General features: G+C 42.5%; 1 protein-coding gene and 1 long non-coding RNA gene across 3 annotated transcripts in view; both read left to right on the top strand.

Annotated features, from left to right (window-relative positions):
* LOC110300456 overlaps positions 1–6,780 on the top strand; it is a 125,379-nt gene extending 118,599 nt beyond the window's left edge. Inside the window, exon 3 of the long non-coding RNA XR_002378570.2 lies at positions 6,148–6,780. This is a non-coding gene — a long non-coding RNA (uncharacterized LOC110300456). The remainder of the gene's footprint in view (positions 1–6,147) is intronic.
* Positions 1–18,100, top strand: part of Fam155a (family with sequence similarity 155 member A) — a 533,107-nt gene that overhangs the window by 311,327 nt on the left and 203,680 nt on the right. The gene's annotated exons all lie outside the window — the stretch shown is intronic.

Raw genomic sequence — 18,100 nt, 5'->3', positions numbered from 1 at the left:
AGGTAGAAGTGACTTGGCCAGTGTTAACTCTCTACCTGTCAGTCCCTAATGTCTTTACAATGTCTCAGCTGAATACCTGAGTCCGTAAGAAGTGAGACTGTGCTACTGCCAAGAAATGAGGTATAGTTCTTGTTTGAAAAGACAAGCCGTCTCCCCGTACACCTGCTTTTTGCTCGCAGAGAACTGCTAAGCACCTTCTACAAGCATGAGGAGGGCGTGTCACTGCAGATGCCTTCTGCTTTAGAGTTGCGGGGAAATTAGAGAAAAGTGATCAAGACCTGAGTACTGTGCTGGCAGAGGTGCGATCAGAAGTGGCAGGTCATTAGGTTTTACTAAATGGCCAACACTGAGAGACAGGAATAATATGCTGTGCTTCCTCAGCCAAATGAACCTGGACACAGGCAAGACCACATGTTTTTGTCACCATTGGGCATGAAATGCACCTCAGAGCACTGAAGCTATGGCTGCATGCTTAGGAAATGTGCAGAAATTTCCAGCACTGGGTGAGCTAACTCTGATCAGGCTTGGAAGTCCCACCAAGGGAAAACATAAGTAGAATTTGATATCCCATCATGTTCCTCTGGTCAAGTACTTTGATCACCAGAAATACCCTACAGACAAACACTCAGCAATAGTGATCTCACTGAGAACATATCTCACTACAAATAGATTATTACTGCCTGAAATGCTCTATTCTCTGCGGATATTCTCTACTGGAAGGTCTATGGAGTTCTGACACAGGCAATAAATACTTAAATATAGCCCTGCTTTTGCCTGCCCAGAGAGGAGCTATTTTCTGAACTCCTATTACTTAAGACTGAACAAATAACAAAGTATCAGGATGTGATCCACCTCACTGGTCTACCTCTCTGTCTTTTCCTGGTAACCTCAGCGCCAAATGTAGGGTTTGTCCTGCAGGATGCTGGGGAGAGCTGCCATAGGATTGAGGCATTTAGATACATAGCCGCTGACCATACTTTGGATCTTAAATGTCCTCCAAAGAAAGGTGATAAACTTGTTTTTAAGGTTGTTTTGTTGGGAAGTGATGAGGATTCTGACAGCACCTGCGAGGGTTCTTCAGAAGACTGGGGTCTCAGCCCTTTCTTTCCTTATTTTATTAAGTCTAGTGTTTGCCAGGTTCTCCAGTGAGTGGTTTGCAGGCTGCTAATTACTTCTGTCTCGATGCAGCCTCATCATAGGACCTCACACAATGGGTCCCATCATCTCAAGTCCTCTAAACCTGAGTTAAAACAAGCCCTTATATGTTCTTTGTAGCAGGGTTTGTTTTTTTTTTTTTGAAACAGTAATTGAAAGCTAACTATTCACTAAGGAAATTTACACAGGATGGTATTGGATGAACAAAGATGAGGGAAAACGTGTTTCCTGAGATTCAAAGTGTGGTCTCCAGGGAATGGTGCTTTTAGGGTGGTTCTGGGAACCTTAAGCTGTAGGACCTCCCTGGAGGAAGCAGGCCACTGGATGTGTCTTTGGTTAAACCTGGCCTGGGTTCTCACCTTGAGTTCTTATTCCTGTCGTTCCCTGGTGTGAACAGTTCTGGTCAGAGACTCCTATGGCCCTGACCTGAGCTTTTGTGCCTGCCTTGCCTGGATGATGGGCTGAGTGATCTGACCAGAAAGACAAGAGAGAACTCTCGTCTATTGTTAGTGAAATCACTATTGAGTTCTGCCTGCTTTTCTATGAACCTGGATGAAAGGGTGGTTAGTGGAGGTCTCTGCAGCTCCTGGTGTTTACCTTCCTACTGTTCTCTGGAGAGTTTCAAACTAGGAAGGAATGATTTAAGTTTCTGTATGTGATGTATTCTCATTGAAAGTATGACTATTCCCTAAAGTAATTTTTTAAAAGAAAGTTTATACAGCAAAAGAACCACAGACATAAAATCAGATCAATTCTTCATGGAATATAAAATATTCAAGAAAATAAGCCTTTTTTTCTAGGATCTGTATGAAATAAAGTAAAAGTAGATGGGTATTTCTTTGTTTGGATATCTCCTGTCTGTCAAAAAGATATAAGAAGTGATGGATTTCTCATGCTCGCTTGGCTTCCTTCCCCATGCTGTGGTAGCTTGGTAGAAAAGGGTGAGATGTAGATTGAATGTCTTTCTTGCTGATGATGACTTTCCCTAGGGTTTACTCCTGGGCTCTGAATAAAGCAAAATTCAACGCTCATAACATTGTAAATAAAGCGATAGTAGGACCTAGTTCTAAGAGTTTTTCTGAAAATTGTATTATTTCATTATTCATATAAAATTATATATATATATGTGTGTGTGTATATATATATATATATATATTCTTAAAATAGATTTTTTTTACCTTCTAAAGATTTGCAGTTTTGACATTCATATAACTTATTTGTACTCACTCGATTGCTGGACGTACCCTTCTCAAAGCAACCTTAATGCTGCAGTGTTAAAGGTCACCGAGTAAAGTGGAAACTCCTATTCCTTTCTATAAAGATCCATATTGAATCCTGGCCCTATCTAGGCATGCTGCTTGGTCAGGTAAAGAGTCAGCCTTTGAGGAGGTGGCTATCAACTGCATAATCCCATCAAAGACCCAGAGGCAGAGGGCCTGAGTGTTCCCAGGCCTGCCAGGTTCCAGGAGTATGTTTGGTACAGCACTCCAGTCTGCAACCAGGGAAGTCCCCCAGGGCTGAGGACCCTGATCTGAGGCAGGAACATGGTGTCACATTTAGAGGAAAGGAGATTGCCATATAGATGCATAATTTTTTTATGGTGCTAGAAACTGATCCTTAGACTTTGTACATACTAGGGACTTGCTCAGTTGTACAGGCTGTATTTAATCTTGGTCTGTAGCTCAAGCTGTCCTCAGACCTGCCACCCCCCTGTCTCAGTTGGAATTACAGATCTGAACCAATAGGCCTGGCCAATTAGTTCATTTTTGACATTATTGTTTATAGGGAACTTTGCAGAGTGGTTTCCTTGGGATTATTCTACACATATCCTTTGACTGTCAAAAGCTCCCCGATTTTTCTGGAACATGTGACCTCCAGCCATTTCCCATGTTCACCCGAGAGACGCTCAAGGTCACTTCCCGTGATTACACTGGGCAATGTTGAATGTGCCATTTTTATTAACTGAACAGCTTAAAAGCCTGGGGCTTTTCTCAGGTCCTGTGACTCACAACTGCATCCCGTGCAGGTTCTCTCTCCTCCTCCTGACTTTTATGTTTTTGGAATCGTCCCTATACTCTACCTGGGGTGTTGTTTCTTCTTTTTTTTTTTTTTTTTTCTTCTCCACTGTACACATAGAAGTATATTATGGAAATTTTCTTACTGAAGTGTGACACTCTCATTAACTGGGTTGGTCAGAGTTCTCCAGAGGAGCATGATCAGCAGGCAAATTGCCTCATGCAACTGTGGAGACATCGGGTCCAACACTCCGAAGCTTGAGGTCAGCAAGCTAGAGACTGGGAAAAACAAGTCCAAAGGCCTCCACCTGGAGACAGAATTTCCTCTTTGTCAAGGGCAGTCAGTTTATTCCTCACAAAGCCTTCAAAGGATTAGAGAGGGCTCTCCATGCTGTGGTGGTTTATATATTTTGTAAACTAGGTGTTTTTTTGTTTATTTTTAATCAGAATGCATTTATTATAGATTAGTATTCGCTCGCATATCTTTCACCATGGCTTAGGAATGTTGATATCAGGACTAATCATGACACTGTGTTAACCGGCTTGGTGCAGAGAGCAGAATTGCCAGCAGTGGGACATTTTTGATGATGTCAGCATCTCTGCCTTCTCAGGCCCCTGACATTCTATGGCGTCCTTCGGTAAGAATGTGTCAGATGACACGGGAAAAGGAAGCCAAACATCTTGGCTCCTGGTGGCCCTTCAAATACCACATCCTCTGGGAGCATTGCCAGCTCTGAATTAGATGGAGCCCATCTATTCTTCCAGCCCTCTCATATCTTCCTTAGAATCTCACTCCCTGGAGCCTGGGCTGCACTGCAGGCAGCAGGTCAGAGTCATCTCCTGTCCTCCCTCCCGGGCACAGCCTTTTATGCAATAGATGCTTCAGAGCTCATGCCATGCAGGATCACAAGACCAACTACAGACTCAACTCTGAGGATCTGTTTCTATGCTTTGTTGGCTTAAGATAATAGTGTTTACATAATAATAACATGCTGAAATGTGAGGGGACACAAGGCTGGATTTCCTTGCTTCTTATGCTAAAGTTCAGAAGAACTCTAAGAGTGAGGTATTGTTGGTCATGTCTACTGAGGTGTTTACTGGTGACCACAAGTGACTCAGCATTTCAATGTATCACAGTTATCAGAGACTTCCAGATTAGGTTCACCTTATCACAAAATATTCAGCCTCAAAACACAGGTGTATCCCTAGAACTCCTGTGGCTGGCTGGGAGGACTTAGTCCCCCTTGAATGGCTGGGAAGACCAAGTCTTCCTTCACCTTCACTGTAACGTACACTGTAGTTCTGCATCAGATGATGCAAGCTTTCTAGTTTCATGTTTTCTTCTGACATTTTTTTTTTATAAACAGACTATAGTGATATTTGTTGATACCAGGATCGGCTCTGAACCCAGTGACATCACACCTAGGTGACAGTGACTGGCACATCTGTTGCCAAGGCAACCACCACCATATTCCCAGAATCCACTTGGCTCACCTCCCACCTTCACCTGTGAACAGCTACATCACTATCCAAATAAAAAGAAGACCCCTCCGAGTCCTGGCTCTCTCTTCCCCTCCTCCTTCTCCGCAGCTACCTTTGCCTTTTCTTCCTACAATAAACATCACATGGAGCTCTTTGGCCTGGTGTGGTCTGTCTCAAGCCGCACTTCTAACACAATAATATTAACCAAAGGAGTTTTTTAAAAAAGCTTTTATAAGTGTATTTTGTTTAAATGTAGGCATTCTACAGGGATACCACTTTCAGTGAAAAAAAAATTCATCAGAATTTTAGTAATCACATGATCTCATGTTATCATTATTTGTATTCTTTAAAATTTTTCCTTTGGTCCAGAATAAAAATGTTACTGTCTTATAGTATAAATGTACTTCGGGCCCAATTCATCCCGCAAATGTGGTAATTTTTTATATGATTTTTAGTGAAGTCAGAATACCGTGAGGCTGATATGCTAGGAAGATTTATATAATGACAAAATAATGAGACTTGGGTGAAAGAATGACTCAGTTAATGATAAGCTGAAGCGGCAGGGAGGCGGGCATCTGCAGTGTCTGCACTGTGACAGCATGCCTTGGTTCAGATCTCAGCTCACCCACCACTCATTAGCTGTGTAGCCCTGGTCCATTCAGTCAGCCTTGCCTGACCTCTGGTCCGAAAATATATAATAAGCTTCCCAGGGCTACACATGTGAGCGCTCTGTCATCCCACTTGACTTAAGACTGCTTATCTTTCCGTATTCAGATGATGAAAAGGTAACCCCTCTGATAATGAGATGTTTTTCAGTTGTTGTTGTTGTTCTTTTGTGAAACCAAATTCCTTGAGTCTAAATTTGTTTGAATTTCACATCACTTTCGAGGTTACCACCACATGGCCCACCCCATCCTCCTTCACAGAGACCAAAAGGAGTGGAAGATATGCATGTGATTCTGAAAGGCCACTAGTTACTTCCTGGCTTCTTTAAATACAAAATACCTTCCTTACCTTCATGCAATTTGGTATATATATATATATATATATATATATATATATATATATATATATATATATATATGTCACTTTTCTTTTTTTTTTTTTCTTTCAACATCCAGCTTGAAAGACTGGGTTTTGTTTTTGTTTTTTGCATTTTGTTTTTGTTTCCTGATGTTTACAATAGGGAAGGACACGTTAGCTTCACCGTTTTTCAGTTCCTGTAATTTTCTGGAACAGATCTCGTTGATAACTCTGTTTGCTATTTGGGTTACAGCAACTGCCTGTGCTTCCTAATCATCACAAAGCAAAGGCGCCATTCAGCAGGTGGACAGAGTGTGTGCTGCTGACTGGTATCTCTCAGTGAGCTCTGTAGGGAAGGAACATCCAAGGGACAAAATCACGTGAAACCAAAGGAGTTGCCTTGCATGGTCCTACTTGATGGTCTGTGAGGGTAAGAGTGGAGAGAGATTATGAGATAATTTTTTTTTTTTAGCTATAACACCAGAAGTTTTCATGTTTAGAGACTTGGCAGTGCACATACAAGATGCTTCAACTACCCAGCATCCTTTGAAAATCAGGGGGCCAGGTCTGGGGGAGCAAAAAGTGTGTGAGGGAATTGGGGTAGCTTCTCCTTACTTGATTTAAAACTGGTTTGTATGGACCTTTTAGAGAAGCCAGAGACTGGCAGGGGAGCTATGCCTTTGAAACCTGCACATCATTTGAATTAAAAAGGGACTTTGATATGAAGCAAAGGCATCACCGGCTTTGCCAGTAGCTCTGCCCAAGACCCCTCTAAACTTAACTCAGCCGAGAAGGATAAGAAAGAATTTTATCTTAGGATCTGGCCTGGTCATGCTGGTTTTTAAAGATTCTGTATATTTTTGCAAACAGATGCTTTGAATATCTAATATAGCTCTATGGTAAGCTTACATCTCGGTGAGCTGGGTTTTTTTTTGTTGTTGTTGTTTTTTTTTTTGCAAAGTAAAAGGAATCTTAAACTTTTTATTGAAAATATAAAAGGGCTTATTTTGTTTATTTGTCCTAGATAAGCAAAAAGAGTTGTGGAGTGAAAACATTGCACACACGTAAATAACATTGTATTCACATAAATAAAAAGCATGGTGAGAAGAAGACAGAGAGCATAGTGATTTAAGTACAAGTAGAAAAACAAAGTCGATCAGAGGGGTGTATCAGCTCAAGCCTATAATCTAGCCTCTGGGAAAGCTGATACAGGAGAATTGCCATGAGTTGGAGACCACACTGGGCTACATAGGGAGTTCCAAGCCAGCATGGGCAGAGAGCAAGACCCTTCCTCTACTGCTTCCTGAACCCCCCGCCCCCCGCCCCCCCCCCCCCCGCCCCATGCAGCTTTTTCTTCCTGTGACCTTAGACCTACTCTCCCCTTCACTGTCTTATTTGGGATTTAGCATCTGTATTTTGTAATTGAAATTAGCTTTTTGTGAATATCAAATGTACGTAAACAATGAACAATGCCTGACACTGAACAATGAAACACCAATCCTGTGTCCTCCTGGGTCCTTTACCTGACTCCATGCACTGAACAGTATTGGTAAACAATTTTATCTAAAGCATGTTTTGGATCATTTGAAATATAAGCAGAAGCAAACTTCAATCTGCTGTAAAAAATCATATTTATGACTGTCAACAAGAAAGTATGAATTTTGTAGATAGTGTTTCACTCAAAATATGTTTTCATGCAAGAACATGCAGTTTGTCTGCATACTCCATGCAAGAGCATGACACAGCAAAACTTGCACCAGGAAACAGCCTGGTGACTGGATACATCACTCCTAGAAAAGGCAATGAGGCCAGGGCCCAGCAGGAAGTCACCTCTGCCCAGCAGGGATAGAGAACTCTGAGCTGGGTGCAAGCAAGGCTGAGGAATGGAGCTGGGGACTGTTCTCCCTGAAGAAAGGACACTTTCTTTCATAGAAGGCACCCCAGAAATGGGAGCAAGGGAGTCCTGAAATCTGATCTCTGCTTTCTGAGATGCTGAGACCCAGCCTGTCAATATTTCTAGAAGATTTAATAGACAGAAGGATGGGCCCCCAGGGACTTCTGGGAAATACCTTTTTAGCTTATAAAGCTGTCAAAGGGCCAGGAAAAGAACTTCATCACAAAGGGATGGGGAAGCCATCACAGTGATGCACGCTGTCATCACTAAGGAGTATAGAGGCAGGAAGATGGAATTTGAAGTTGGCTTGGACCACATAGTGAGTTCAAGTCCAGTCTGGGTTTTATAGACCTTGTTGAGCTATTCTTGCAGGGTAAAGAATGAATTCTTGGAAACAGGAAGTGGGGCATGAAGCCGAAAGTAGCCTTTCCCAAATCTGTCTCCAAATCCAGAAGGTGGTTGAATCTTCCCAGGCAAAGCTTATTTTTCACTGTTACTGGCAACAGCCCAGGACAAATCCAACTGACCCTTACAGGAGCAGCCAACGGTGCATTTTATGAACTTCAAGGGATATAAGCCAAGTCCTGTCTTCTGGTGATCAGGGAAAGTTCTGGCTTCCCATGCTTAGGACTGGTGATCCCAGAGCAGGGAGATCTAGAAACACTATCATGGAATTTTCACTTGATAAGCAAGCGGCTTGCTGAGATGGGCTGACATGGTTTGAGAGTGTACCTATAGCAAAACCTGACTTTGTTGATGGGTTTCCAGTCATATTTTTTGGGCAATGTTTGGCTCAAAACACAGGGTAAGGATGCAATTGTGAAAGATGTTGATGGTTGGTCTTGGTTAAACTGTAGGGTGTCATGGGGTAAAGGATTTAGCTGAGCATACACATACCTGTCGAAAACAGAGGAGATGGTTTCTAGCACACTTTCCTGCCTCAGTTTCCCTGGCAGCTATGGCCACCAGTGGGATCCCATGGACACATGGAAGCTACATGAGTACGATTTTTATTAAAAAGAAATTACTGTCCATTTAGATGCTTCCGTTGCACTCTGGATTGTTTGTTGATTTATAAATTAATAGAGCCCTGGGCACACACACACCTCTCCACTCACCGGAGGAACACTTGTATTAATTGGCTCAGCAGAGGGTCTCTGCAGTTGCCTAGGCTGTTTGAGGATTATGCTAGGCGATTCCCTTGAGTGCTCTGACAGGAAGTCCACAGTGATAATGCGATGGTGCTGGATCCAGACGTCCCCATCTCCCTGTGTTCCAAGCCGAGCATGAGGTAAATAGAATAGCTTGTTTCTGCTCTCCTCCTGCTGTAAGGAAGATCCCTCTAAAAGTCGTTGGTGATTTGCTACCCATGAGAAATCAAAGGGCTACTTCAGGGTTCTTAAAATGATCTACTTGCTGGCAGTGTGCTGAAACTTATCAGGTTTATGTAATATTGCTACTGGTTTTTGCAGGCAGAATGCACGTGTGTGGATATGAATTTAATTTGATCTCTTAAATTTCCTACGTAGGAAAACCAAGTATGCTCAGATAGTTAAAGCTACGGTCAGATGCAGATGGGGAATTCAGACATGCTGAACCTGCACCTTCTAATTAGTTAAACCCATAGCATATTTTATTTTTTATTTTTATTTTTAAGTAAATTTTAAAATTAAAATAGAATTACATCCCCCCCTTTCTTCTTCCCTTACTCCAGACATTCCCAGGCACAATCTCCTTGATCGCTCTCAAATTCATGGCTTCTACTTTTTAAAATGTTGATATGTATGCATATATATTTCTAGACACACAAATGCAACCTTCTCAGTCTGTAAAATGTTACTTGTATCTATATGACTTATGGACTGATGACTTGGGATTAGCCAGCATATTTTATTTTATAATCACTGTCTGTTGTTTTAGTAAGTGCGGTCTTTGTTTCTGAGAAAGGTCAGAGTCCACATAGGTGACCTGCAATGTGCACAGGCAGGCCCCAAGGGATCCACCCCAGAAGTCATACTGTGAACCCTAAAATATTTTTTAATGTGTTACTTTTCATAGCCTGCATGTGTCCACTGAATTGATCCATCTTCCAAAAACGTGCTGTTGTCTGCAGGTCTGGAATCCCTGCTTCCTAGAGCCTCGGTGTTGGTGAGTGCAGGGCCCTGGGCACACACACACCTCTCCACTCTTTCTTCCTCTAGTATTCTGTCATCACGGAAACCAGAAGGGCGTTGTATGGAGCCCCATAGGTAGACTTGGCACAGCGCCAGTCCGTCTGCATCTGTTAGGTAATTGTCTGTGCAGCAAGACTGGATATTGGTCCCTGGATCCCTCACCACTGACAGCATCTCCAGCCTCTTTCGTGTTTTGTTTTGTTTTGTTTTGTTTTGTTTTGTTTTGTTTTGTTTTAGAGTCTCACTAAGTAGCGGCTCACTCATGTGCCTCAGGTAGACTGAGTTTAGGATCCCTCTGCCTCATCTTCCTGAGTGGCTGTGGTTTCCGGCCTGAGCATCACGTCAAAGTGCTCTTCAAAGTGCGTGACTTCCCCCAACCTCCTTTCTTTTATTTGTGTCCATTTGACTGAACAGGAGAGAAAAAAGTAATTCACCTGTGGGGTTTTTTTTCTGTTTTATCATTTTCTAAAATAAGATCAGCGTATGAATATGGTTAGTTTTTTCATCATGCCACAGGTCTTCAAGAGCACCTTCCAAACACTGGCTAAATAGAGAAGGTTGATGACCATGAGAAATCCCCAGTAAACCTACTGTCAAGAGCCTGAGACACAGGGGTGCACATCTGTAAGCCCAACACCGGGGAAGCAAAAGCATGCGCTTGATGTCTGTCCTGTTGCATGAGAGACTGGGTCTAAAATATAAATAAAAATAGAGGGGAAACAAAGGACCAGAGAGTACCAGACACTTCATTGGAATTGGCAACTTTATTCATATAGGAAACCAAGAGCTAAATACAATATAGTCTAGTGATAGACTCAAATATGAGGACCAACCACTGCCTCCTGCCCACTTGTCTCTTCTATTGTCTTCTGCAACTCCCCGGAGTCCTCCAGTCTCTGCAGATGCACACCACTGCACTTCACATGTCTCAGGATTCCTGGGAAGTGAACTTATGACCTCATGCTTAAATGGCCAGAGCTCACTGAGTTACATTCCAGTCCCACATGCACAGATTTCCCATTACACTGATTTGTTCTTATTCCCTGAAAAGTTTTAGAAGAAAATCAAAATATTCCAGGATGACTGATCATTAAAAAGTCTTGAATAATGTCAAGGTGACCCTGGGAGAGCCCTGTTTTAGGCCATGAGCTGCTTCTGCTTCATTCAGATAGCAGCACACAACTGATACACTGATTATGGTTTGCTCTGCCATAATTAATGCTAAACCAGAAGTATACATGTATGAAATCAACCTATAACAAATCATTAGTAATTTCCTACTAATTCGAGTCATGATCAGGCTCTAGCACGAAGGTTCAGTGGGTAAAAGCAGTTGGCAAGCAAGCCCGAGGTTCTGTGCTCAATCCCAGGCAGCCTCAGAGTAGAAGGAGAGAATTAGATGCTGAATTTTTTTCTTTTGTTCTGCACACGTACACCAGGGCACCCTGCACATCTGTATTCACCAACACACACATGCACACTTGGGCTCACACAATTATATTACAATAGATCTTGAAAATCATATTAGCATCACATTATATCCAGGTTTGGTCATTTAAATAAGTTCACACAGCAAAAATTGCATGACTCTTACCTTCACACTGACTGCTGTGGTCATAACCCTCACTGTGATCAAGCCAACACCTGAACTCTCAAGTTTCAGAGCTTTTCAGCTATGTCCCATCTCATCTTGGCCATGTGTTACTGCCCTGAAAGCTCAAAAAGGCTCTGTTAAAAACTGTTTTCTTACAAAGACATAAAGACATGGGGCTTAATTTTTTCTTTGTTTTTTGTTGTTTCAGATAGGATTTCTCTATGTAGCCCTTGATATCCTGGAACTCACTCTGTAGACCAGGCTGGCCTTGAACTCAGAAATCCACCTGTCTCTGCCTCCCAAGTGCTGGGATCAAAGGCGTGCACCACCACTGCCTGGCTGTGGCTTAATTTTTACAAAGAGCAATGAAACATCAATGACTAGAAAGTCACTAAAATGTATTTAGTTTGAAGTTCCTCACATCAACTACTTTAGGAAGGAATATAACACAACTATTTTAAAATTCTAATTTTGTGGTTACAGTAAAAGCCTGTAGCCATACAGTACGCACCTTACCGAGCACAGGAGGTTATCCACCCACACCAGCTGCCAAGTCTCAGAACCTCCTGGAGACTTTCCTCAGAGCAATGGCCAGTTTCATCCACGGAGAGCAATCGACCTGAAAATACCCTACTTCCAAAAGTTCAAGCTTTCCAAACACGTGAAGTCATTGCCTGCTCGATATCATGGTGTTTTGTTTTAAAGCGCAAGAGTAATGTATACTCACTACACAAAATCACCAATGTAAAACATAAAATACTGACCAAGGTACTCTTTAATTGGAAAAGAATGAATGTATTTTTTCATGTGTAAGTGTAAGTACAGATATATACATATGTGTGTGTGCATATTACATGGTCAATGCTTTGACTGCATAAAACCTTTTCTGACTCAAAAATATTAGGTAGTGGGACTGGAGATCTGGCCCATCAGTTATGGACTGGCTGCTCTTGCAGAGGGCTGGGGTTCAAGCTGTAGCACCCACATGGTAACCCACAACCACCTGGCACCCCAGTTCTAAAGACTTCAAAACACTTTTCTGGCTTTGATGGGCACTAGGAACTCATATGGTACAATACACATGCACACATGCAGACACTCATAGACATAAAAGAAAAATAAATAAATCTTTATAAATATGTCTTGACATGCCTTTCTTCTGGTCTATGTCAATTTATATAAAATCATCTTAGCATTTGTACTTCTAGAACATATTCCATAGTGCATGCATACCTGTGCTCACACACATGCACATGAACACACATGCACATATGCATGCCTTACACATATTCACACACTCCAAAAACTGTACATATAAGCATTTACAAGTGTATATAGATGTACATGGATTTGAATGTTTTAATGGAGAGTTTGAGGAAATGAGATTTCAGGTTAGTTTTCTTTGACTTTATTGCAATAAACAATAACTTACTGATATGAAGATGCACCTCTACTCCCTGCCCCCCATACTGCACAGATCCTCTCTGTGAACAGAGGTGCACAGCCATCTGTAGTCCACAGTCTCCTTGGGTCCCCACCATCTGCAGTGTGTGAATGAAAACTAAATTCTGCCTCAGGGATAGGAGCTGCATAGGCCTTTCGCACATAAATATTTGAGTTTAGTTGATGTAAATCATCGAAGAGGTGAAACTTCCCTATGCAACCTCAGTAAACTGTCAAATCAATAAATATGTTAAGAGAGACATTTCTCAAGAGAAGATTTACAAGTTCTCACCAGGCATATTTAAAACACTCCACACCACTAATCACTGGAGAGACGGAACTGCCATACATCATTTCAGCCCAGCTAAAATCACTACTGACAAAAATAGAAGAAATAACAAATGTTTACGAGAATGTTGTTGGCGGGAATGTAAATTGGTACACCCACTATCGGGAACAGAATGGAGGTTCCCCCGGAAACTAAAAATAGAACTGTCAAGTGGCTCAGCTGACCTGATAGTGTGCACATAGGGGAGGAAAAGGGAACCAGTGTGTGTTAGAGACATCTGCCTCACGACGTTATCCACCCTCCATGGCTCTGTCCACCCTGAGTGAGAGGCAGAATCTGCCTCAGTGCTTGTGGTGGGATGAGTACATAAAGATGCTCTGGTGTAGACACACAATGATGCAGTCTTCCTGGTGTATGGACACAATGATGCAGTCTTCCTTTGTACAGTGAATGGAATCCTGAATGGAAGCATTCTGGATGAGTCTCAGATACACCGTGTTAGGAGAAATGAGTAGGGAGCAGAACGGCAAACTCTTCATGGTCTCACTGTGACATCTGAGAATGTTGGTCTTTTAGGGAGGGAGGCAAAAATGGTGATTCTCAGAGGCTATGGAGGGCAGTAGGGAGAAACAGTGAGGACTCACGGGGGATGGGTGCAAAGGTACAGGAAGTAAAATGTTCTAGAGTTCTGTTACACAACAGGACAGCAATGCTGTTGGCCACAGTATACTGTATATACTGAATATACACTGTATATACACTGTATGTACACTGTATATACACTGTATATACTGTATATGGCAAAAGAAGTAGACAGGTGGTTGAAGATGTATTTTTGTTTGTGTGTTTGTATGAGTGTGTGTGAGTGTGTGTGTGTGTGTGTGTGTGTGAGAGAGAGAGAGAGAGAGAGAGAGAGAGAGAGAGAGAGAGAGAGCGTATGCCACGTGAGTGCAGGTGCCTGCTGAGGCCAGAGGGGTTGGTTCCCTCGTATCTGGACCTTCAGGCATTTCTGTGTTCTGAGACTAGAACTCTGAGCCTCTGAAAAGCCAGTGAACACTCCCAGCTGCTGATCTGTCCCTGCCTACCCAGGCCAGGATTTTGAATACTCTCACCAGGGAGTAAAAGTTTGGGGTTGTCCATATGTCAATTATGCAAATTAATTGTAATCAAATGTAATCATTGCACTTTGGCCTGTGCGTTGGAATGCCACAGCATACTTCATACACATACACAATTATGGAGAGTCAACTAAAGTTTTGAAAAAAATGAAGTAGAAGTAAATAGTTTACTTCTTCAAAGTCTAGATGGCACTTCATCTATTGGACATCCTCCCTATGTCTCTAGCGAGAGCCACCTCTTCTATGTGCATAACCAAACGGGGATGTCTGAAGACCCTAAGACTACCCAAAGGCCCAATAGCTCTATGGATGGATCTTCAGCAGTGGAACTTAAGTGGAATTATACTCTTTCCTGTGTTGCCTTGGTTATGATGTTTTAACACAGTGTTATAAAGGTAAACTATAAAATCGGCATTGGCATAGAAAGAGATGGTGAGGAGAACTGGGGCTAGCTCAGGTGGGCCTCTTCTGTGTGATTTCACAGACCACATATTACCTTTAGGAATGAAAGGAGACCACCTCACCTGGGTGATGTTTTTCAATCAAGGAAGCTCCCCCCATCCTTTGTGTGTGCAAGCTCTCCTGGAGAGTAAGGGGCTTGGACATGTAGCATGGATCTCACTAATAATGAAAATGACAGACCCTACTAACAAAAGGTCACCATATGCCCCAGGGCCTCCCAAGTCCAAAGCAGGGCATTTTCTAACTATTTACTGCTCTAGAAAATAATCAGGCTCTGTACAGGCAGTGCCTTAGGCTTAGCTAACCTGTTTCCTAGGAGGGATATTCCAGCAAGTTAGGAGGCTGTTTCCCTGTACCAGGCAAGCAACAGTGCTTGTGAAATGACCTGGAATTTGGATAGTGCAGAACCAGACAACTAGCCCCTGCTGTGTTATTGTTTGCACTTTTTTGTTTGTTTTGTTTTGTTTTCTGTTTTGGTTTAGTTTGATTTCTTTCTTACTTTTTTAGAGACAAAACTAACATGAAGTTGGGTGGAGAGGAGAGAGACTTTGAAGGAGTTGGAGGAGGAAGAAGAATATGATCAAAGTATATTATATACAATTTTTTTTTGCAACTCTTATAAAGGACAACATTTAATTGGGGCTGGCTTACAGGTTCAGAGGCTCAGTCCATTATCATCAAGGCAGGAGCATGGCAGCATCCAGGTAGGCATGGCACAGGCAGAGCTGCGAGTTCTACATCTTCAACTGAAGGCTGCTAGCAGAATACTCCAATTTTTTTAAGTTAAAAGAAAAAAGACCTTTATTGGCAAGTTGTGGCAACAGCACAACCCAGTGTAACTCAATACCCAATTCATTCAAAGACAATGAATTTGGAATCCTCCAAAGAAAAACTGGGCCAAATTAGAGTCAGCAGAAAGTTCCATGGACAGATGGTTTAATTCCAATTGTTAGCAGCACAGCGGTCACAGGCAGTATGGATAATCCAGGAAACCATCTAAATGCTATGTAAGTGACTGCCTGATAAAGACAGCGTGGACCACCTCACTGTGTTTCTTTAGTGGAGGCTCTGAGGTGATGGGAAAGGCTGGAGACAGAGCCCAGGGCTGCAGGAGGGAAGAGAGCTGATGTGTATTTGTCTACTGAACTAGATTTCAGAGGAACGAGGCACCTGAACGAGGAAGTAAGGAAGAAGCCAATTCCCTAAAAGTGGTTTTGATCTACTCAGCAACAAAACAGACTTGAAAAGTGATCATTGATTTTCTTTTTTAAATTCTATCTTCTTGAGCCGAGGGAGGCTTCGTTCACTGAACGTGCAGCGCTGGTGAAGTTTCAGACTGATCTTCCAGGACGCTTGTGAAAGAGAGAAGCTGTCAGAGTCTCTGTTGAGATTTTCTGGGTGCAAGGCAGATCGATGTTCTCCTTATCCAGAGCGCTGGCAACAGACATATAATTAGATGTGCAGAAGCATCTTGTTTCAAAAGGCCTAGGGGGAGGTAAGGACAGTGGGCCTGGGGCACCCAGTCCTCACACAGAATGCTGTCTGTCAGTCTCCTTGGAAGTAGGCGCTAGATCTAAGCATTCTGAGATGTGTGTTAAATTAGGGAAGTAAGTAGATGTTATGTAAAGAGTCAGTCACCCAGGCTGCTGAAATCCATCCGTAGTTCCTCTGTGGGGGCACAGCAGGCCTGTTGGAGGGACACACAGTTGTGCTGGCAAGGAATATATGAGAAACTAGTGTATCTCTAGAGATGTCTGGATTTTTTGCTTTTTAACTCATCATCTTGTCACATCCTACTTCTGCCTCCTCGGGGTTGAGATGAAAGACGTGAGATATAAAGGAATATTCATTTCGCTTTTTAATTAAACATTTGGTTTGGTTACAAAATCCAAGACTTCAGTTCACAGGCATAGAAAGGATGTCTGGAGCATGGTGGGTACGGCTTAGAAAGGATTTTCTTACACACAAGGGACACAGGCTTACTTTGGTATCAGTGGAAGGAAATCTGTGCTGGTGTCTGGTGTTGCTTCGATGTCCCTCTATGCTGTGCTCTTGGTACGCAAATGTCCCGTAAACTTTCCACTGACCATCAGTGAGGTTCCATAAGACCTGAGCAGTGTAATGTTAGACAGGCCTCTGTAAAGAAATGTTAGGTTTTAGTATTCTCACTCCTTTATTATCTTTTGTGTTCAGGCTGAAAAAGGCCCCTCTTGCATGCTAAGAAAATGGCTTGTTTGTTTATTTAAGTGGTTAGGTTTGTCATTTTTAATCATGCATATTTGTGTGTGTAGCGGTAAGCTTTGCACATGAGTGAGAGTGTGAACGAAAGTCAGAAGACGACACCAGATGCCATGGAGTTGGTGTTACAGGTGGTTGCGAGCCACCTTCTTTGGGTGCCTGGACCCGAAGTGGAATGCTCTGGATAAACAGTCTACACTTTTAACCAGCCAATCCCATCTTCAGTGCCATCTTGAGTTCAATTTTATCTTTTACTCTAAAAAAAAAAGTTATCATTGTTTATTAAAACAATTCATTCATTAAAAGCTCTAGGTTGTGATGTGGTCAACTTCAAAGCAATTCATGCTTGCAAAGTGTTTGATAAGAGGTAGGCCATGTTCTAATAAAGCTCATTTCTCTATGTTCTTGAATTTACAAACTGTTTATCTAGTATACATGCTCTATGAAGTCTACAAACTCTCTGCCTAGTTTACAAACTTCATGAAGTCTCCCAAGAGTATTTTCTCTCACCTCTTTCACCAATGGAAGTATTGGCTCCCCATTGCACCTCTGGCAGTGTCCACAGAGAGTAGAGGTGCTGAAAGTCAACAAACTCATATAATAACCTTCTCTTTTTCTTTTCAGGATTACAGATCCAGTGCTGAATCTTAAAAGCTGCCACTCAACTCTAAACCTTTGACTGTAACAAAAACATTATGTTAATATCAGGTCATGCCAAAAGGGGAGGTGGGGGCTTGCAGACCCTGGGACCTGTAAGGAAACTCTCTCCATTTCTGCCCAGTGTTCTCTAACACCAAGCCTGCCTTGTGATGCTCTGGTGATGAACAGAAGCCATGAGTTATTGACATTAATGGATGTTTAGCATCCTGATGCTTTCCTGTGTGTCTGCCCCTCCACCATGCTTCTCCTTTCTGTCTCTTTGCCATGGGATTGGTAAAACCTAAGATTTAACCAACGGAGGATGCATCTCCTGCCATGTGGCAAGCACCTGCCTCACCAGGCTCATCCCTTCTTATGTGTGCCCCCTTGGCTTGGCTAGCAGTTCCCTTCATTGTGTAGTGCTGCCTCCCTGAGGTTTGTCTCCACACTTGCTGGGTGGAGACAAGATTAACCTCTGCTTGACCTTAGTACAAGGAGATAGGAATGGATCGATTCGCATTCTTCTACATGTTAACAACCAGTTGTGCCAGCACCATTTGTTGAAAATGCTGTC

The sequence above is a fragment of the Mus caroli genome, chromosome 8, assembly GCF_900094665.2.
Source record: "Mus caroli chromosome 8, CAROLI_EIJ_v1.1, whole genome shotgun sequence".
Classification (NCBI taxonomy): domain Eukaryota; kingdom Metazoa; phylum Chordata; class Mammalia; order Rodentia; family Muridae; genus Mus; species Mus caroli.
The sequence above is the reverse complement of the archived record's forward strand: the minus strand, read 5'-3'. Positions and strand labels throughout refer to the sequence as shown.